The following is a 23743-nucleotide window of genomic DNA, read 5'->3' on the forward strand; positions in this document are numbered from 1 at the left end:
CTGAAATAGGCTCCAGGCTCTGAGCTGTCAGCCCAGAACCCGACGTGGGGCTCGAACTCACGGACCGCGAGATCGTGACCTGAGCTGAAGTCGGACGCTTAACCGACTGAGCCACCCAGGCGCCCCTGTAGTTCTCTTTTTTTACTGGGTCTCTGTCTGGTTTAGGAATCGAAGTAATGCTGGCTTCATAGAATGAGTCTGGAAGTTTTCCTTCCCTTTCTATTTCTTGGAATAGCTTGAGAAGAATAGGTATTATTTCTGCTTTAAATGTCTGATAGAATTCCCCAGGGAAGCCATCTGGTCCTGGACTCTTATTTGTTGGGAGATTTTTGATAACTGATTCAATTTCTTCGCTGGTTATGGGTCTATTCAAGCTTTCTATTTCTTCCTGTTTGAGTTTTGGGAGTGTGTGGGTGTTTAGGAATTTGTCCATTTCTTCCAAGTTGTCCAGTTTGTTGGCATATAATTTTTCATAGTATTCCCTGATAATTGCTTGTATTTCTGAAGGATTGTAATAATTACATTTTCATTCATAATTTTTTTCTATTTGGGTTATCTCCATTTTCTTTTGGAGAGGCCTGGCTGGAGGTTTATCAATTTTGTTTATTTTTTCAAAAAACCAACTCTTGGTTTCATTGATCTGGTCTACAATTTTTTTAGATTCTATTTTGTTTATTTATGCTCTGATCTTTATTATTTCTCTTCTTCTGCTGGGTTTGGGGTGTCTTTGCTTTTCTGCTTCTAGTTCCTTTAGGTGTGCTGTTGGATTTTGTATTTGGGATTTTTCTTGTTTCTTGAGATAGGCCTGGATTGCAATGTATTTTCCTCTCAGGACTGCCTTCTCTGCATCCAAAGCATTGGATTGTTGTATTTTCATTTTCGTTTGTTTCCATATATTTTTAAATTTCTTCTCTAATTGCCTGGTTGACCCACTCATTCTTTAGTAGCGTGTTTAACCTCCATGCTTCTGGAGGTTTTCCACACTTTTTCCTGTGGTTGATTTCAAGTTTCATGGCATTGTGGTCTGAAAGTGTGCATGATATGATCTCAATTCTTGTATACTTATGAAGGGCTGTTTTGTGACCCAGTATGTGATCTATCTTGGAGAATGTTCCACGTGCACTCAAGAAGAAAGTATATTCTGTTTCTTTGGGATGCAGAGTTCTAAATATATCTGTCAAGTCCATCTGATGCAATGTATCATTCAGGGCCCTTGTTTCTTTATTGATCCTGTGTCTAGATGATCTATCCATTGTTGTTAGTGGAGTATTAAAGTACCCTACAATTACCACATTCTTATCAATAAGGTTGCTTATGTTTGTGATTGTTTTATATATTTGGGGGTTCCCATGTTTGGCGCATAGACGTTTATAACTGTTAGCTCTTCTTGATGGATAGACCCTGTAATTACTATATAATGCCCTTCTTCATCTCTTCTTATAGCCTTTAATTTAAAATCTAGTGTGTGTGATATAAGTATGGCTACTCCAGCTTTCTTTTGACTTCCAGTAGCATGATAGATAGTTCTCCATCCCCTCACTTTCAATCTGAAGGTGTCCTCAGGTCTAAAATGAGTCTCTTGTAGACCACAAATACATGGGTCTTGTTTTTTTTTTTGTTTTTTTTATCCATTATGATACCCTATGTCCTTTGGTTGGAGCATTTAGTCCATTTACATTCAGTGTTATTATAGAAAGATATGGGTTTAGAGTCATTGTGATGTCTGTAGATTTCATGCTTGTAGTGATGTCTCTGGTACCTTGTGTCACAGGCTCCCCCTTAGGATCTCTTGTAGGGCTGGTTTAGTGGTGATGAATTCCTTCAGTTTTTGTTTGTTTGGGAAGACTTTATCTCTCCTTTTATTCTAAATGACAGACTTGCTGGATAAAGGGTTCTTGGCTGCATTGTTTTTCTGTTCATCACATTGAAGATTTCCTGACATTCCTTTCTGGCCTGCCAAGTTTCAGTAGATAGATCTGTCACGAGTCTTATCGCTCTCCCTTTATATGTTAGAGCATGTTTATCCCTAGCTGCTTTCAGAATTTTCTCTTTATCCTTGTATTTTGCCAGTTTCACTATGATATGTCGTGCAGAAGATCGATTCAAGTTACGTTTGAAGGGAGTTCTCTGTGCCTCTTGGATTTCAATGCCTTTTTCCTTCCCCAGATCAGGGAAGTTCTCAGTTATGATTTCTTCAAGTACACTTTCAGCACCTTTTCTTCTCTCTTCCTCCTCTGGAATCCCAATTATGCGTATGTTATAGTATTTAAAATTGTCACTTCGTTCTCTAATTCTCCCCTCATACTCCTGGATTTTTTATCTCTCTTTTTCTCAGCTTCCTCTTTTTCCATCATTTTATCTTCTAGTTCACCTATTCTCTCCTCTGCCTCTTCAATCCATGCTGTGGTCGCCTCCATTTTATTCTGCACCTCATTTATAGCAGTTTTTAGCTCCCCCTGTTTCTTGATCTCTGTAGCAATAGATTCTCTGCTGTCCTCTATACTTTTTTCAAGCCCAGCGATTAATTTTATGACTATTATTTTAAATTCATTTTCTGCTATATGGCTTAAATCGTTTTTGATCAGTTCGTTAGCTGTCGCTACTTCCTGGAGTTTCTTTTGAGGAGAATTCTTCTGTTTCATCACTTTGGATAGTCCTTGGAGTGGTGCGGAACTGCAGGGCTCTTCCCCTGTGCTGTCTGGAGTAACTTGCGTGGTGGGCGGGGCCGCAATCAGACCTGATGTCTGCCCCCAGCCCACCACTGGGGTCACAGACTGTTGTGTACCTTATCTTCCCCTCTCCTAGGGGCAGGACTCACTGTGAAGTGGTGTGGCCTCTGTCTGGGCTACTTGCACACTGCCAAGCTTGTGCTGCTTTTATGGGATCTGGCGTATTAGCCGAAGTGGATCCGCAAGGTGCACAGGGGTGGGAGGGGTAGGCTCAGCTTGCTTTGCCTTTGGTGGTCCGCTTCAGGAGGTGCCCTGCGGCACCGGGAGGGAGGCGGACCGTTGGAGGGATGGATCTGCAGAAGCACAGCCTTGGGTGTTTGTGGGGTGCAAGCAAGTTCCATGATGGGAACTGGTTCCCTTTGGGATTTTGGCTGGGGGATGGGCAAGGGAGATGGTACTGGTGAGCACCTTTGTTCCCCACCAAACTGAGCTCTGTCCTTGGGGCTCAACAACTCTCCCTCCCGTTGTTCTCTAGCCCTCCCACTCTCGGAGCAGAGCTGTTGACTTATAACATTCCAGATGTTAAGTCCCACTGGCTGTCAGAACACACTCCGTCCAGCCCCTCTGCTTCTGCAAGCCAGACTCAGGGGCTCTGCCTTGCTGGGCGGGCTGCCCCTCCACCACCGTGGCTCCTTCCTGCCAGTCTGTGTAGCTCGCACCACCTCTCCGCCCTTCCTACCCTCTTCCGTGGGCCTCTTGTCTATGCTTGGCTCTAGAGAGTCCATTCTGCTAGTCTTCTGGTGGTTTTCTGGGTCTTTTTAGGCAGATGTGGGTGGAATCTAAGTGATCAGCAGGACAGGTGAGCCCACCGTTCTCCTACGGCACCATCTTCCTCCTGTCTCTCAAGGTTATCTTTATATCAATATCATTCTCACTTGCTGCTGGGCCTTAGATGCCTGGGTTGAAGTTGGTCCAATCCTGCATGATGTCGACAGTGCTCAGAGGCCTCTGACCAGGTAAGGCCCGCTGGGGTTGGGGAGGAGATAGTTGTGGTGGGGCACGCAAAACAGTTTGTGTATTCTAAGAGTCTGCTGGCTATGAGGACGCCGGGGTCGTGGGCAAGGTGGGGGGTCGTCTCTCCCTAGTTTTCTACAAACCTTTCATTAATTCCTTGAATTCTCAAAAATTTTATCCTGATAATTTTTGCCAGTGTTCTCACTGCTTGTGGAGAAGAGAATTTTTGAGGTCCTTGCTCCACCATATTAACTGATGTCACTCCTAATAGATTTTTTTTAATGAGTAGTCTTATATTTTTTATTTGTTTACTTAAAGTTTATTTTTTTATTTAGAGAGGGAGAGGGAGATAGTATGGAAGGGGCAGAGAGAGGAAGAGAGAGAGAATCCCATGCAGGCTCTGTGCTGTCAGCAAGAAGCCAGATGCAAGGCTGGAACTCATGAACCATGAGATCATGACCTGAGCACATACAGATGTGTACTCTATGCATTGTTGCATTTAAGCTTTGAAATATTTCATTTAGAATTTTTTGATAATGTTCTTATGCTGTCCTTATCTGATATTGGTATCGTGGCTTCCTAATTTTAATTGGAAATAGTACCAAATAACACTTTAAATTTAGCCACTGTCCTTGTGTTGATACACATACAGCCTAATAGCCTGTCTACAGTTTGTGCCATTAAAATGGATGTTTTAAACAATGACCTTTAGTTCTATAACAACTAAATCTTTATAAGTACCCTTATTAAGGATACTATGAAGAATGAGATGCTCAATTTTAGAATAATTTTTATTAGATATTGACATAAATATTTTTCAGCTGATTTGATCTCAAGCATTTCACTTAATTAACATTTTACGGGGCTCCATGATGATTATTGTAGCTGTCTGCATAAATCTCACTAGTACCCATGGCCAGGCCACTAAGAATACTTAAAAATCCTGGGCAGTACTTCATGTTGAATGTGTTTTTTAGATCTGAGCATTCAAAATACCAGCTATACCCCTTTGAATCACTACAGCATCATCTTTCTGATACATATGTGCCTTGATAATGTGTATAATAAAATTAGTTTGACCTAACATTTTTTATCATATCATTTGAAAATATAATTATTTAAAAGTATAAGAAAGATTGGGTGTCCCGAGTATATATCTATCCATCTAGAAATCCATTCATTCATTTTCCCCTATCCCCCTAAAATATTAAATTTTGTCCATATACTAAATATTAAATGGGCCAGTGGTGTTATAAGGAAGAATAACGCATATTGTCTTTTTCTTTAAGGAATCCACTGAATAGTGAAGAGGCAGGTACATAAAACAAAATCTTCTGGGGTGCCGGGGTGGTTCAGTTGGTTAAGCATCTGACTTTTGCTCAGGTCATGTCTCACAGTTTGTGGATTTGAGCCCTGCATTGGGCTCTCTGCTGTCAGTGCAGAACCACATCAGAGCCTCTGTCTCCCGTTCTCTCTCTCTGCCCCTCCCTGGGTTGGTTGGTCGGTCAGTCTATCTGTCTCTTTCAAAAGTGAACATTAAAAGAAATCTTGCAGTGTTTTGGAATAAGAGCCATACTTTCAGTAATCAATTAAGTTGGATTTCCCAGAGCAGTCCTAGGATTGTATGTTTTCCTAATACAATTAAATCCTCTGAATTTAATAAAAGACCTAGCTTGGATGATAAGATATCCTCCATATCTATAATACCCAAAGTGTTGTGAAAGCAAAATTGAGGGAAGGATGGACTATCATTTTTTGAGAAACATAACCTTTATTTTCTATTTTTTCCTCTCTGTTTCTCTGTGTACTTACTAAAGGTTGCCCTGTTGCTACATCTTAGAGCCAGGCTGATTCAGTAATTTCTTATTAACCAACTGTCTTTGGACTTTATTTTCTCCTCCCTGAAGGTCTGGGATTCATCAAAGTGAGGATTTAATCACACAAGCTCAGGCCAGACATACTGTGAGAACACGTTCCCTTTGTTACTTGGCTCTGCCAATGCACATAAATCTATCCTGACTTAAGACTGCTTTGTATCAGAGGCAAATATCCACAAAGGAGTCTCAGATCATTCTAATAGGGCCTCAGCTGAGATCAGCAGATGCATCTGCTGGTGGGTACTTGGTACCCATTGAGACCCAGGTTCCTGAAATAAAACCCTCAACACCAAAATCTCTGTGCTCTTGGAAAGTTTAATATAACCCATGAAATACATTAATTTTTATCTGTGTTGTTTCATTTTTAATTACAGTAATCCAAATAAAATTTAAAAAATAAAACACTTGGAAACTTAAAAAACAAACCTTTCAATAAAATCACAAGATGAATTTCCAGGTTCCTTCGGATGTAGTGGCTGAATAGGGCATTGTAAGTCAGGGCTCTTCTGAGACTCTTATCTGTAGTCACAGGAAGCAGGTAGCATCAAGCAACTAATTTTAGGAATTGGAAGTCCTCCTATAATATGCAATAAATATCTATGTCAATGCTTTGGATTTATTTTTTGATTAAGAATTGTTCCTACTCACCGTGAATTTTATATTTGATTTTTGATAGGTAATTCATGAACATGGCAGAGAATTCAAATTATATGAAATTATTTAGCAAACACTTTTCAATCTACCTCTGATCCCAGTAAAACAATTCTTTCTACTCTATAACAAATCATATTTTCTGTCCCTTAAATCTTTTTCTAAAAATATTTTATGCATACACAATCAAATACATACATACATTGTTCTATAGTCCTCTTCCGGTTTCCTCAAATACTACTATGGTTTTATTTACTTATTTACTTACTTAATTTACATATAAATGCTTGCTATATTGGAACTTAATCTGGATAAAATTATTATTTCCATGTAGATTTTCAACTTAGTTTATTAAATAATCCTTTCTCCTTTAAAACATATTTTTTTTAATGTTTATTTTTGAGAGAGAGGGAGAGACAGAGCATGAGCAGGGGAGGGGCAGAGAGAGATGGAGACACAGAATCCAAAGTAGGCTCCGGGCTCTGAGCTGTCAGCACAGAGTCCTACATAGAGACCGAACCCATGAACCTTGAGATCATGACCTGAGCAGAAGTTAGATGCTTAACTGACTGAGCCACCCACGTGCCCCTCCAACTTTCCTCTTTTAATTTAGATCTCTATTTTATCATATACTATATTCTAATCTATACTTGGATCTGTTTATACATTTCCATTCCATGTCTTTGATATATCTTTGAACAAAATTGTCATGGTTTTAATTACTTAATATTTATAATATGTGTTAATATATGCTTGAACTGATTATTTCTCAATATTCTTCCCTTATGTTTGACTTATCTTTGACATCACCTTGCATGTACTTCTGGTATTTTCATTGCAATCATGTTAAATTTAAAGGTTATTTTATGTAAAGCTTTTATTTTCAAAATAAAAATATTTCCCATAAGAAATCTGTTTTATGTTTCTAATAGTCTTACTTTGAGTCTCTTAGGAGAACTTTCAAATTGGATCTGTAGAGGTCTGACATACTTATTATCTTTATTCCTAATATACTTCAACATTTTTTCTATTGAAAACGGATGTTTATCTTTTAAACTGTTGTTTTAATAAATGACTGTACTAGATTTCTTTGCATCACATTAGTATCTACTCACATTGCAGGATTCTATTTCTTACTGATTTTCAGTTTTATCTTTTTTGGATGTAGAATTTTAGTGTTCAGAAAATAGAGATAATTCTCCTGTTTTTCTTTCCCTGCTTTATAACTGCAGTGATAGTACCTCAAGAACATTGCTAAATAATAAGAGTGACAATTGACATCTTACCTTGCTTGTAAATTTTCAGGGGATATATGTAGTGTTTCCTCATTATGCATCATGCTGGCTTTGGAGTTATTTGTATAACCATGTTATTTATATCTTCCTATTTTATTAATATTTTTGGAATACAAATTAATACCATTAATAACAGTACCAACTCCTGTTAGTGATCTATAGGAATTAACCTATTTTTCCTTTTTGAACTGTATGTTTAATTGTATATTTCCTTTTGTTTTTAAACATTGTTGCATTTCTTGAAAAAAATCCCACTTGATATTGTTGTATTAATCTTTTTAATATGCTGCTGCTTTCTGTTTGTTAATATTTTACATAGAATTTATCATCAGTCATCATGATGAAATTTGCCCACATCATTTTTTCTTGCAATATTTGTTGCTATTGCTATTGTTTTTAAATTGTTATCCTCACTTCACATAAAGAATTTAGAAGCTTTCTCTTTCTGTGCTTTGGAAAAATTTAAATAGCATTAACTTGTCTGGTCTTGGGAAATGTAGTTCTCTTCTGAAAACTGTCTTAGCCTAGTGCTTTTCGGGGAGGAGATCTTTGACACCTTTTTCTGTTTTGTAGTTATCTTTTCTGATTTTCTATTTTTTCACAGTAAGTTTTGATAAATATACATATTTCTCTAGGATCATATGGCTTTTCCTATAAATTCTATCAAATATTTAAAGCTAAAAATATTAATAATATACCAACTCAGGAAATAGGGATGGTATTAGTTTTATATAGAGATATAACTTATTAATTGTGTCAATTAGGTCATCTGTATCTTTCGGTTTTTAAAAAATATCCATTGCTCTGCTATAGACTGAAATTAGTGAATTAAAGTAATGTGCTAAATGATTTCTCTTTGGTGAGCATCTTTTTAACTCCAATAATCTTTGCTTTATGATTGTTGATGCCGTGTTATTTGGTAATCATTTCTGTTGTGTCATCATCATAAATTTACCCTTAATTGTTGAAAGTACTCTTCTATAATTTGCTTAATGTTTTTTAAGTGAATTTATCTTTATCTTATATAAAGATTATGCCCACTGTTCTTTTTTGTTTGTTTAATTTGCATTATACAAATATTTCTTTGCAAATCCTTTTAATTTCCAACTCACTTTGTTTTAGATTGTGTCTTATAAATAATGTAAAACTTTTTTTATTTGTAAGGTAATCTGAATTTTTTTATAGAGTATAAGCCATTTGCATTTATTGATATGTTATACATATACATATACGTACATATATATACACCTATATATATATGTATATATGTATATATATACATGTGTATATATATACATATATATATACATATATGTATATATATACAGGTATATATACAGGTGTGTGTGTGTGTGTGTGTATATATATATATGTATATATATATATATATATATATATATATATATATATATGTCTAACAGTTATCTCAAATTGTTGTATCATCTCTTTTGTGTTTTGATAGTTTGTAAAAATGTTTGATGTTTTATCTGGCTATTTGTTTTGTGTACTAACATATTTCTCATAATACATTTTTGCCATAGTGGTTATTTTTATAATTATAATGTCATATTATCCACTGCATGGTCTGTTTCTTCAGGATTATTTATTAATTATCTGTCACACCACATATCTGATTTGTGCCCCTCAGTGTACTTTCCATATTCTTACTCTCTCTCTTTGGTCCAGAAGTGTGACTGTTACAGACCATATCAATAAAATTCCATAACCTCTGGCTTCTGGTTCGGCTCAGCCAATGATGAGCTCTGGTAAGAAATAGTACGGAGAAAGGAGAGAAAGTCTGTTTTGCTGACCTACCATCACTGACCCTCTTATGGTGACTGATTCTACATAACCCTCTATACTGCTTCCCTTGTTCTTTCTGGGATACTGGTAGTAATTCTGGTTCTTCCTCTATTCCTTGTTATTTCTCTAAACTCACACATTATACATTATTCCTTTGAAAACAAACCTACCTCAAATTTTCCTATTTTTAGTATGTCATCTCTTTCCTACTGGACCCTTGACTGCTGAGTCTATTATAAGCAATGATTAAAATAAGCATAATTCCTTCTTTTTTCTCTCCCTCCATTTCTCCCACTGCTGGATTTTATCTAATTATCATTTTTCTTAATAGCTATCATTGTGCTATTACCTATACTTAAAACTCTATTACTTGAATAATACCCACCTCCAACTTGTAAACTCTGGTTCCATGGCATTAAAAATTAAGAACTCTACACATTTATGCTACCACTTACATTGCATCCCCCAACCCCTCCCCACCACACACACACACACACACACACACACACACACACACACACACGCACACACACAGTCTCTCTCTCTCTCTCTCTCTCCAAATGTTTATTATGTTTTCTTTGTGGTCAGGGCATATATCTATATACTGTTTTAATAAACTAATCACCATGTTGTATTATATTGCTATTAAGTAAATTTAATGCTTACTGCCAGCTGTTTTATTCTAGTTTTATAATTATCTTTTAGTTGACTGGAGAGCCACTTCTAATATATTTCTTAAATTACTGCTTAGAAGGGTTGCCAGATAAAATAAAAGGCATCTAATTCAATTTTGAACTTCAGGTAAACAATGAATTGTTTTTAGTATAAGTATGTCCCAAACACTGCATGAGACATTTTTATTACTCAATCTGACAACATTGTGTTGTCAGATTATAGCTCCTAAGTAACACCCTTAGTGTTAACTATATAATTTGGAGTCTGTGAAAATGGTAAGCCTGTGTTTTAATGACAATTATTTAGGTTCAGTTGTTCTTGGAACACAGCATGTACTTTCAGCATGTTATTTACACTTTCTTTTGTTTCCAGTATTATTATTTTTTAATTTTGTACATACTGAGTAGATTAAAGATAGCTGTAAATTCTTTGCCACCTCCCACCAAAACTCAGTGGTGAGAATATTCTCCCACCCTTTGAATCTGGTCTGGCTCTGTGTCTGTCTTTGTCTAAGAGAATGTGATAGGAGTAAAACTGTACAATTGGAAATTTCTGCTTTCACCCCTTTTGGAAGCCAGCCACCATAAGTAAGTCAGCCTACCCTTGGATGAAGCCACAGTTAGCCATGTAGAAAGATAGAAACTAACTATATTTGGTATTTGTAATCCAGCTTAGACACTAGCTGACTGCAGTTGAAGGGACAGAGAGCAAAAGAGCTGTCCAGCACAGCTCTGCCTCACCCTCAGAATCCAAGCAAGTAAAATGGTCCTTATTTCAAGTCACCAAATTTTAGGGTAGTTTGTTACACGGCAATTAAATTATTGTATCAAATTGTAAAAAATTTGAGTACTCAGTTTTATAAGTGTATGATATCCTTTTCTCTACCCTCCAGTATTTTCTCCTTAAATCTTTTAAACATTTCTTTTTTTGATATTATTTTTCTTTATTTTTTTATTGTTATAATTCATGATCATTTCCGTGTTTTTGTCAGTTTCTTCTTGCATTCCATTCAAATTTACCTTAATTTCTGTAATGGTCTTGTTTCGTATTTGTCTTGCACTTCCATTCCTGAACACTGTCTACTCACTGTTAAGCTCTTTTGCTGTTGGCAGTCACTTCCCTGGACTTCTGCATGCTGTGTTCTTGTGCTTTGTTTCAGAGAAACATTGGCTTGGTTGAATTTTTTTTTTTTTTAACTCATGGTAAAATTTGGCCACAATTTCCATCTTCTAGATTTTCTTTTCTTGTAGTACAATGCAGACTTTCTGCTGTTCTCTTTTTCTCTTTTTGATTAATCATTTAAGTCATAAAGTTAGTATTCTCTCCCCTGCCCATCCCCCACTCTAGTCGAAAGGTTTTCCTAAATGCTTATTACAAGGAAGAGTGACTTGCTGGAATCTTCTTTATTTCCAAGGGTTTTGTATGTGAGATCATGTAGTCTTTACTTTTTGCCATTTAATGTGATAGGTATATGGTTCTGGGATTTTTCTCAATGCAGTGGCTTCCTTTTCCCTTAAAGCCACTGAGGCAGACTACTTAGAAAACATGGCTAGTATGTCTGACTTTTAGTTAGCCCTATTTCCTGTGCTTCTTAGACTCTAAACCCATTTGGGAAAATTTCAGATCGCAGCATATGTACCCTATTTCTACTCTTACAAAAAAAGATTTTAGGGTTTATCCCTTAGGATGTGCCTTTTACCTGTGAAGACTGTAGGTTGCTAGTTTGTCTAACGTTAGCAGCCTCACTGTTTGCTCTCATCCTCTCAAAAACATGCCAGCCTGTTTTCACTGCATATTTCAATTTCCTCTTTTATGAGGTTGTGAGGTTTTTACCTGTGTCTTTGTTACATAACTAATGGAGTAATCTTAAAAAATTCTCACTGCCTTTAGATAATTTCAAAAAGAGAAGTAGAAGTTGTTTATTATCATTATCTTCAAATGGGAGTCTCCATAGATACTTTTAAGGTTGTCATGTTTTTATATTTGTTTTTGTTTAGTGACATACCAAAGATATAAAAAGTGGACATTAAGTATAAAGCAGATGAATAATTTAAAATTATAATAAAATTGACACTATCACACATGACATGAGAAAGATAAGAAAGTGACTAGTACATAATTTTTAATGTGTTTTCTCCATGAATTGATCACTTTCCATCTTCTTCACTGCTTTTTTTAAATAGATTTACCATATATGTTATGTTCTAAGACAACATTTTTGATATTTTGCCTGTTTTTCTTTCTACTTTGTATAAATGATTATATAGAACATAATCTTTTGTAACTTATATTTTTAATGCCTTGTTATACCATTTGAGCCATAATGACATGTGCATCTGTAGACCATTCTTTTTTATTGCTGCATTGTATTTCTTTGTTTGAATGCACAATAACGTACCTATTCTGTTCTTGATAGGCATTGGACTGTGTCCAATTTTAACTATCCTGAATAGTGCAAATATGAATGTGTCTACTGTAGCATAAACTATATTTGTCCAAGGAATTTACATAGGTTTGAAATTATTAAATAAAATAGGCTTATCTTCATATTTGTAAGGTAATTCCAAATAATTTTCTAAAGAGGTTATATAAAATTATATTACAGAATTAATTAACAGAATTCCTTGTGTTACACAACTTGGACAGTCTATATTCATACCCAAATTTATTTATTGCCAATATTCAGTATTCAGAGTTCAGGGACAAGAGGAATAAAAAAAACAGACAATGAAGTATGGGAAAACTAGAGTATTGAGCTCCCCCCACTTTTTTCTTTTACGTTTATTCCTTTGTTTCAAGACAGAGGGAGCAGGTGCAAGTGGGGGAGGGGCAGAGATACAAAGAGAATCCCAAGCAGTCTCTGAACTGAAAATGTCGAGCCTGATGACGGGCTCGAAGTCATGAACCATGAGATCAACGCCTGAGCCAAAGTCAGCCACTTAACCAATTGAGCCACCCAGGCACCCCCAAATACTGAGTCCTTAAAGCCAAGTAAAGACATTATTTCAAGGGGGAGGATTGAATAGTATGTCAAATTATTTTGATAGAATAAATAGGTTGAAGCCTAAAAGTTGACCACTGATATGGTAAGATGGAGTCATTGTGAATGTGACAAGAATTATTCCAGTGGAGTAGTAGCAAAGAAAGGCTAAATGGAGTATGAATTAAGTGAAAAGTGTAGGTATATAAGGCCTACCTTTTAAAATAAGTTGGAAGAGAAAATTGAGGCCTCAGTTGGAAAGTAATCTGACATAAAACGACTTATTTTTATATATGTGCATACATCTAACTGTTTATTGGGCATTTCCCGTGGTCTAGATGCAACTCCATTTCCCTTACCTTTTATGTAAGTAGAAACAGATTCAACAAAAAAGTGTATAAAACTTCCCAAGTTCTTATAGCTGGTAAAACCAGAATTAGAACATAAATATGGCATCCAAAGTCACAATTTAGAAATAAATAAAAATCTTTGTTGATTCTGAAGATTCTGAAGCAAGTATAGGAGAACTTTTTGAAATGCCTCTGTAAGGTGGCAGTTCTTTAAATATCTGTGTTATTCTTAGTGCTGCTTTTTTTTTACACCTTATTATTATTTTATTTTTATTTTTATTTTTATTTTTATTTTATTTTCATCATGGTAAATGTACTCTTTAATCCCCATTACCTTATTTCACCCATCCCTCCACCCACCTCTCCTCTGGTAACCATCAATTTGTTCTCTGTAATTGAATATGTTTCTTAGTTTGTCTTTTTCTTTTTTTTTTTCCTTTGCTTATTTCTTTTGTTTTGCAAATTCTACATGTAAGTGAAATCATATGGTATTTGTCTTTCTCTGACTGACTTATTTCATTATATTCTCTACCTCTATCCACATTGTAGCCAAGGGCAAGATATCATTCTTTTTATGGCTGAATAACTTTCCATTGTAGATGTATACCACATGTTCTTTATCATTCATCTATTGGTGGATACTTGGGGTGTTTACATAATTTAGCTATTATCAATAATGCTGCAATAAACATAGGGGTACATGTATCCCTTTAAATTAGTGTTTTCATATTTGGGGGGTAAAAAGTAATGTGATTATTGGATCATAGGCTAGTTCTATTTTTTATTTTTTGAGGAACGTCCACACTGTTACCAGTCTGAATTCCCACCAACAATGCACAAGGGTTCCTTTTTCTCCACATCCTTACCAACACTTGTTGTTTCTTGTGTTTTTGACTGTAGCCATTCTGACAGGTGTGAGGTGGTATCTCATTGTAGTTTTGATTTGCCTTTGCCTGATGATGAGTGATGTTGGGAATCTTTCCTTGTGTCCTTTGGCCACATCTGTATGTCTTCTTTGGGGAAATACATGTTCATGTTTTCTGCATTTGATTATATTATTCATTTTGGGGGTATTGAATTTGTATTTCTTTTTTTTAGTCTTTATTGAATTCTAGTTAGTTAACATAAGGTGTAATATTAATTTCAGGTGTAAGATATAGAGATACAGCAGTTCCTTTTTTCACCTGCTGCTCATCACAGGTGCACTCCTTAATCCCCATCACCTATTTAACCCATCCCCAAACTACCCCCCACTCTGTTAACCATAAGTTGGTTCTCTACGGTTAAAAGTTTCTTGGTTTGCTTCTTTTTTCCCCTTTGCTCATTTGTTTTGTTGCTTAAATTCCACATATGAGTGAGTGAAATTATATGGTACTTGTCTTTCTCTGATTGACTTACTCACTTAGCATAATACTGTGTAGCTCCATCCATGTCCTTGCAAATGGCAAGATTTCATTCTTCAATATGACTGAATAATGTATTATATATATTATAATATGTATATTGTATTGAATATATATACATTGTATGATATATATATATTATATATTTATATTTATATATATATATTTATATTATATGAATATACATACATACACACACACATACATACATACATACCATATCTTCTTTATCTGTCATCTGTCAGTGGATACTTGGGCTGTTTGCATAATTTGGCTACTGCAGATAATGGTGCTAAAATATTGGGGTGCATGTATCCCTTCAAATTAGTATTTTTGTATTCTTTGGGGAAATACACAGTAGTGGTTATTGCTGGATCATAGTGGTAGTTTTATTTTAATCCTTATGAGGAAACTTCACGCTGTTTTTGAGTGGCTGTACCAGTTTGCATTTCCACCAACAGTGCAACACTTGTTTTTTCCACCTTGCCAACACTTGATTGTTTCTTGTGTTGTTGAATTTTACCCATTCTGACAGGTGTGAGAGGATTTCTCATTGTAGTTTTGATTTGCATTTCCTTCTTGATGAGTGATGTTGAGCATCTTTTCATGTGTCTATTGGCCAACTGGATGTCTTCTTTGGAAGAATGTTTATTCGTGTCTTCTGCCCCTTTTTAGTTGTATTGGTTTTTTTTGTTTGTTTTGTTTTGTTATTGAGTTAGTTGTATAAGTTCTGTTCATATTTTGAATATTAACACTTTATTGGGTATGCCATTTGCACATATCTTCTCCCATTCTATAGGTTGCATTTTAGTTTTTTGTTGTTGTTGTTTCCTTCCTTGTGCAAAAGCTTTTTATTTTGATGTGGTCCCAATAGTTTATTTTTACTGTTGTTTCCCTTGCCTTAGGAGACATATCTAGAAAGAAGTTGCAATGGCCAATCACAGGACTTACTGACAGTGTTTTCTTCTAGAAATTTTATGATTTCAGGTCTCACATTTATGTCTTTAATCTGTTTTGAATGTGGTATGAGCTAGTGGTCCACTTTCATTCTTTTTCATGTTGCTGTCGAGTTTCCCAGCACCGTTTGTTGAAGAGATGGTCTTTTTTCCATTGGATAATCTTTCCTGTTTTATTGAAGGTTAATTGACCATATAATTATGGGTTTTCTATTCTGTTCCATTGATCTATGTGTGTATTTTTGTACCAGTACCACATTGTTTTGATTACTTTAGCTTTGTAATATAACTTGAAGTCCGGAATTGTAATGCATCTAGCTTTGCATTTCCTTTTGAAGATTACTTTGACTAGTTGGGCGTTTTGTGGTTCTATACAAATTTTAGGATCATTTGTTCTAGCTCTGTGAAAAATGCTGTTGGCATTTTTATGGTGATTGCATTAAATGTGTATGTTGCTTCGGGAAGTATACACATTTTAACAATATTTGCTCTTCCAACCATGAGTATGGGATATCTTTCCACTTATTTGTGTTTTTTAATTTTTTCATGAGTGTTTTATAGTTTTCCGAGTACAGGTCTTCACCTTTTTGGTTACATTTACTCCTAGGTATCTTATTATTTTGGGTGCAATTGTTACTGGGATTGATTCCTTAATTTCTATTTCTGCTGCTTATTTGTGTATTTAAATGCAACATATTTCTGTGTATTGATTTTGTAGCCTGTGACTTTACTGAAATCGTTTATCAGTTCTAGCAATTTTTTTGGTGGAGTCTTCTGTGTTTTCTATGTATAGTGTCATGTTACCTGCAAATAGTGAAATTTTACTTCTTTGCTGATTTGGATATTCTTTATATCTTTTTGTTGTCTTACCTCTGTGGCTAGGACTTCCCAATACTATGTTCAAAAATTGGTGAGAGTGCACATCCTTGTCTTGTTCCTGACTGGAGAGGAAAAGGTTTCAGTTTTTACCCATTTATGATACTATCAGCTGTGGGTTTTTCATATCTGGTGTTTATTATGTTGAGGTATGTTCCCTTTGAATGTACTTTGTTGAGGGTTTTTATCATGGATGGATGTTGTACTTTGTCAAATGCTTTTTTGTTTTTGTTTTTGATTTTTTTTGCATCTATGAAATGATCTTATGGTTCTTACCCTTTCTTTTATTAATGTGATATATCTCACTTATTTACAAATATTGAACCACCTTTGCAATCCAGGAATAAATTCTACTTGATCATGCTGAATTATTTTTTTAATGTATTGTTGGATTAGATTTGCTAGTATTTTGTTGAGAATTTTTGCATCTGTGTTCATCAGAGACATATTGGGTGAGTTCTCTTTTTTGGTGGTGTCTTTATCTGGTTTTGGTATCAGGGTAATGTTGGTCTCATAGAATGAATTTGGAAATTTTCCTTCTCTTTCTGTTTTTTTTGGAATAATTTCAGAAGACCAGGTTAGAAGTTAGAAGTTAGAAGACTAACTTTTCTTTAAGTGTTTGGTAGAATGCACCTGTTGAAGCCATCTGGTCCTAGAATTTTGTTTGTTGGGAGTATTTTGATTACTCATTCAATCTCATTGCTGGTTATTGGTCTGTTAAAATTTTCTATTTCTCCCTATTTCTGTTTTGGTAATTTATCCATTTCTCATAAATTATCCATTTCTTGTAAGTTGTCCAATTTGTTAGCATATAGCATATTCTCATTGGTATAGTAAATCCAACAATCTCTACCAGTTCTACCTCAGCCTTCTAAAAGTTTCATGGAATGGAACCAACAGTGGGTGTGCAATTGCAAAACCTCTTCTGTTTCAGCATTACACCAGTGAACAAGTAAGAGAGAATGAGAGAGTATTTGGCTTGAAGTACATTTAGAAAGTCTCTAAAGGTCAGTGACTCTTAACCATTGCACTTAGTTTGAAATAGCAGTGCATTGGGTTATAATTGGAGGCTTTATTTTTTTGAAACTTACTCATTTGAGAAATTTTATAAACATGGTGCAGAAGGATTTACATAAAAAGACCTCCATGGTATTGATTGTTGTTTGTTCCCCTGGACCAAGGACTCTGAGCTCTCCTAATATCTGTTGTTATGTGACTTGGTCAGGCCATTTAATATCTGGATGCCTTATTTTCCTTGTGTACAAATAAGTGATAGTATTTTCTTCAGCAAGAAAACAGAGTTGCCACAAAAATTCAAGATTATAATGATATACATAAAAGCTCTTTAAGTAACATAAATTACTCTATAAATGGGGTTGAAAATTTGCTGTGCTTGAATTTGGGCATTATAAATAAACTATTGATGAATGAGTAAAACCATGAGAAATACATCCCAAGTATTTTTCTAAAGATAAAATTATATACAGTAAAATGTGTAGATCTTAAGTGTATAGTTCAATGAATGTTGACAAATGTACACACTCCTTTAACACCCAATCAAGATGCAGGGCCCTTCTGCCATGTTAAAAAAACCCTAAGTTCTAGGAAATCCACTCCCAGCTATATATCCAAGGAAAATGAAAGTATATGTCCACAAAAATAGCTGTGCAAGAATTTTATAAGTGTTATTCATAATAGCCGAGAACTATAAACAGTAAAATATCCAGTAACAGGAAAATGTACAAGCAAATCATGGCCTATCCATGTGATAAAGTACCATTTCATAATAAAAAGGACTAGACATCAATACATGCAACAACATGAATGAAGCCTTTAAACATTGAAAGAAACCAAATACAAAGAAATGATTCTATATGCTTAAGTCTTGAGATTCTAAAATAATCATGATGCTCAACCCTCTACAGCAAAGAGATTAGTACATAGAAATAAATGTTCTGAATATCAGAAAGAAAGGGAGGAGGTAACTGAGCATACCTAATTCTGCTTATTTTCTCCTCAAAATGTAAGTATCTTCTCCCTTGTTTTAATGTGTTGAACTTTATGACTTTGGCTATATTTTTCTGATGAAAATTATTAACATGTTAGAAATTATAAGAAGAAAAATTGTGTTAAATATTAAATGTATCTTGAAAGCAAAACACAATTCCTAAACAAAATGAATAATTCAACTCAAATTCTCCCATCTCTTTGAAGTGTAAACAATATGTAATAAAAAAATCTATTATTAAGTGGCTGCCACATGAATTTTGAATACAAATAATTTTATAGTTGTTTTTACTATATAATATTCACCATAAATATATCAACAAAAGTCTCTTGGGAAAGACTTCTATGTGTGTGTGTGTGTGTGTGTGTGTGTGTGTATGTGTATGTGTATATACATACATGTATACACACACATATTCTTTTCATTGTGACATGGTACAGATTTTGTCCAAATTTACTTGACACAATGTCTAGGATTTCTTGTTTTTAATGAACTGTGATGTGGCAGTGTATGTGGACAAAATTAACACTGTTTACTATTTACTTGATAGATTAATGACTCCTGTGTAACATCTATGCCCCATTTTATGCTGAAAATTCATGAAGAAGCTCCTGCAAAGATGCTAAATCTGATAGGACATTATTAAAAATATTATGAGGGAAGTGAAAAATGTGCAGTCTTTACACTAAAAAAAAGTTATAATTGCATTTGTGCAACTTTTTGAATGGTTTAAGAAATTGATGATGTTGTACACCTGATATGCAAATATGTTGCTCCTTGGTCATAATTTTTTTAAGTGACTGAGCTCTGTCTTGTTCAGAATTCTCCTCTTGGGGAAATTTACATACATTTTACTGAGCTTCTGAAGTCATAACCTGCTTCTGTCTGTGTTCATTATGCTTTTTTAATTTTTTTTCAATATATGAAGTTTATTGTCAAATTGGTTTCCATACAACACCCAGTGCTCATCCCAAAAGGTGCCCTCCTCAATACCCGTCACCCACCCTCCCCTCCCTCCCACCCCCCATCAACCCTCAGTTTGTCCTCAGTTTTTAAGAGTCTCTTATGCTTTGGCTCTCTTCCACTCTAACCTCTTTTTTTTTCCTTCCCCTCCCCCATGGGTTTCTGTTAAGTTTCTCAGGATCCACATACTTTTTAAATTTTAATTCTTATTATATTTTGTTTTTCCTATTATATTTAACAGAACTGAAAATAAATTCTGTTGGTGGTAACTGACATTACCACTCTTCTTTTTCTCTGTGGAGACTTCAAAAATAGGAGATATGTTACATTGATATAAAAGGATTGTTTTATTATAGGACTTAAATACTATCAGAAGATTTTTATGAAAAGGACACACACCTTTAATTACCTATAACTATACAGAATTGATTCTCTGATGAACTTTTTATACATGGAGATGTCCTAAAGAATTCTTATATGGAATGTGTCTTTACAGTACCTTCAATTATTTTAGACATGTTTTATCTGGCTGAGCTTTCTTTTACAAAGAGTTTCCACTGATTGTAAAGCTATACCTTCAAATAAAACAAAGTAGCATGTTTCTGCCCAGTTTGTGTTCATTGCCTTCTTTAAAGGTCCAGTATTTTGTGGTCAATAGCACGTGAAGAAAAGATACTCAGTAACCTCTTCCATTATTTTCAAATCCCTTCCACTGATATTTTTGTGATCACATAGTGGTTCTTTATATCATGGATTATTTTAATCTTGCTATTGATATTTGTGTGTCTGTTTTCTTTCATTCAAAAAACTTTGTGATATCATCCCATGGTATGTTATCATCACATTGAATGCCTGTAACAGCATTCGTTTTTCAGAGATACTAATTTATGAATTAAACATTTGCTGACACAGTGTTTTATGTTTTGTATTTACTTATCTTCATGTTTTTATGGGTTTTGCATTACTGTCATAGTAGTTTTTGTAAAAGGTTGAATTTGTATATCATATTTATTTTATTCTCTGTAATCAAGTCCTTCCAATATTTTGCATTATCACAAGACAGTACATTTAAGCAATTATTATGTTAATACACCAGGAGTAAACATGCTGTTTGCTTCCAGCAAACAGTCTGGGGCTTCAGCCATCCAGAAACTGTGGTATCAAGGATCAGTATCTGAGCATTATTCTTCATGCTGACAACATAGCAGTGAAAAACAGGCAAAGTTCCTATCTTTGTTTTGTTTACATTATATGGGTGGATAATTTACTGTGAATAATACATAATATGTCTATAGAATAGCTATAGGAAAAAGAGATAAAAAATGATGGTATAATAAGCAAGTGCTATTTTAAGTAGCATTATCTAAAAGATTCTCTGTGAAGATGGCTTTTAAAAAGACCAAGAAGTAAACTAAGTGAGGGAATGGGCTTTGAGGAAATGTGAGTGAAGGACATTCCAGTCAGAGGGAACAGTAAGTACAAAAGTTAGACTGTCAAAAGAGACATTTGAGAAATGGAGAGAAGGCAAAGGTGGCTGAAGTGGAATGGATGAGGTAAGAGTGGGAAAAGGTGGGGTTAGAGATGGAGGCAGTGACAAGATCATGTGGCACTTGTTAATCCATTATGAGATATTAGGGTTTTATTTTAAGTGAAGTAGGATATGATTCAGCCAAGGAATCACATGATTTGACTTGTATTTTAAAAGAATCATTTTGGCTTGTATAGGAAGCAAAGAGGTCAAAGAGACAAAAGACAAATCTAGGAGACAAGTTAGGAAGTTATAACACTAGTTCAAACAAGAGATCATAGTGACTTGGTCTAGGGAGTCTAAGGTTTCAGTGGTAGAGGTAAGAAGGTATGATTAGATTTTGGATTTATTTTGAAGATTGAACAAATGAGAGTTGAGGATGTATAGGTTATTACCTCTTTTATATATAAGAAAACAAATGTTTATAAAAGTTAAATAACCAGAAGTAAAGGAATGAAAATTACAGCATTAAAACTGTTGGTAATATTCTCGTTCTTTATTTGGGTAGAGTTCTTAGAGATGCTCATTAAAAATATCCTTTAAAATCTATATTAATATTAAGTGTGTCTTTTTATATTTCTTAAAACTTTTGTTAACATTATATGTCTTCTTTATAAAATAACATATAGAACTTAATATTTAAAAAGTTGAGTATCCTTTCCAAGATTTCCAAGCTAGTACATAGCCCTAGCAAGATGAAGACAAGTAGAAAATGGATTTATAGCAGTGCTATCAACAATAACCAAGTTATGGGAAGAGCCCAAATATCCATCTACTGATGAGTGGATAAAGAAGATGTGGTATATATATAGAATGGAATACTACTCAGCAATCTGAAATAATGAAATCTTGCCATTTGCAACACTGTGGATGGAACTAGAGTGTATCATGCTAAGTGAAATAAGTCAGTCAGAGAAAGACAAATATCCTATGATTTCACTCATATGTGGAATTTAAGAAAACATATGAACATAGGGGAAGGGAAGGAAAAATAAGATAAAAACAGAGGGAGGCAAACTACAGGAGACTTAAATACAGAGAACAAACTGAGGGTTGCTGGAGAGGGGATGGGTGGGGCATAAGAGGGCACTGGTTGGGATGAGCACTGGGTGTTATATGAAAGTGACGAATCGCTGGGTTCTACTCCTAAAACCAATATTACACCAATTACCAATATTGAATTTAAATAAAAAAAGAAAAGTGGACACTGGATATGGAGGACAAATGTAAATTAGGTTGTGCATCTCTCACCCCTGTTCTCTTTAGTATCCACTCACCCTTGATTTACTCTGGTAGAAGTTTACATGTCCAATGTGGGGGGATGCAAAGTCACATTAATTATCACATCACCATGGAATGATGTCAATTTAGTCATACTTTCATCTAAAACTGAAAATGTTAGCTGCTATATAATGGGGAAAAATGAAGGCACATGAAGTAATGAATTAATATAAATCATAGATGCTGCTATATAAACCATTGCTACCATTTCTGTAGCTGATTATGGGTTACTCCTCCTCAGCAGTCATACCTATACTCTTACAATACTCATTCCGCATTGTCCATACCATCTGCCAGCATATCCACTTAATGGTGATTCTTACCTATACCTTTTGGGTGACATAGCACCTCATTCCTTTAGGCTCTGACTCCATAGTCATTATTGGGTTGCTGCAGTTTCCCATTTATTATAACTTTTGGGCAAAGTAATATTACGAATTTCCTGGGATCCAAATAGTATTCTTTGTGTCTATTTCATAGCACCAATACAGTTTGCCCTGATAATCATGATAAATCACCCTAACCAGTAAAATGACCTCCTTCTCTGAATGTTGGTCTTATATGGAATCTAAGACGGCCAGTAATAGTAGCAGAATCCAAATCACTTGAATTATGATGGTGTTTGGTAATAAGAATACTCTTTCCCTTATCTTTAGGATCTGTAAATCCATTGATCTCAACATCAGAGTGACGGGAATCAGATTCTTCAACTAGTTTAGTTGGAGTAATAGGGAGAAAAGTCAGTCCTACCTTTTTTTTTTTTTTTTTTTTTTTAAACTTAGGCTTATATGGAGAAAGAACCATATTTTGACCTCCTGTTTTATAAAGGTATGCTGTATCCTATAAAATAGCGCACTAAACCCATAGGGTTGTCTGTATGTTGTTGCCATAGGTTAACTTTTAGCAGTGCATTTCCTTCTTCTCACTAAAGGGGCAATGGGATATAATTTGAGAACAGTGAATTCTGTAAACATGAAACACATTGCATCTTCCTTTTTTCTTTTAATAATTTTTCTAAAATGTTTATTTATTTTTGCAAGGTATAGACAGAGTGCAAGCAGGGGAGGGGGCAGAGAGAGAGGGAGACACAGAATCCGAAGCAGGCTCCAGGCTCTGAGCTGTCAGCACAGAGCCTGACACGGGGCTCGAACTCACCAACCGCAAGATCCTGACCTAAGCTGGAGTCAGTCTCTTAACCCACTGAGCCACTCAGACACCCTCATCTTCCTTTTTCTTAATATTCATTCTTCAGCTAATAGAGCATTAGCTATAAAGTCAAGGCATACCCAATTTCACTTAATTTTTGTATATGCAACTTCTGGCATTAAATGTGCCACTTGCCCCAAAATGTGTTTTTAACCGTTTTAATTAATAGTATGCATGGCCTGTGTAATCAGAAATAAAATCCAACAAT

This window comes from Panthera pardus, unplaced genomic scaffold (genome assembly GCF_024362965.1).
Source record: "Panthera pardus isolate Hobbes unplaced genomic scaffold, ASM2436296v1 HiC_scaffold_24, whole genome shotgun sequence".
NCBI lineage: Eukaryota > Metazoa > Chordata > Mammalia > Carnivora > Felidae > Panthera > Panthera pardus.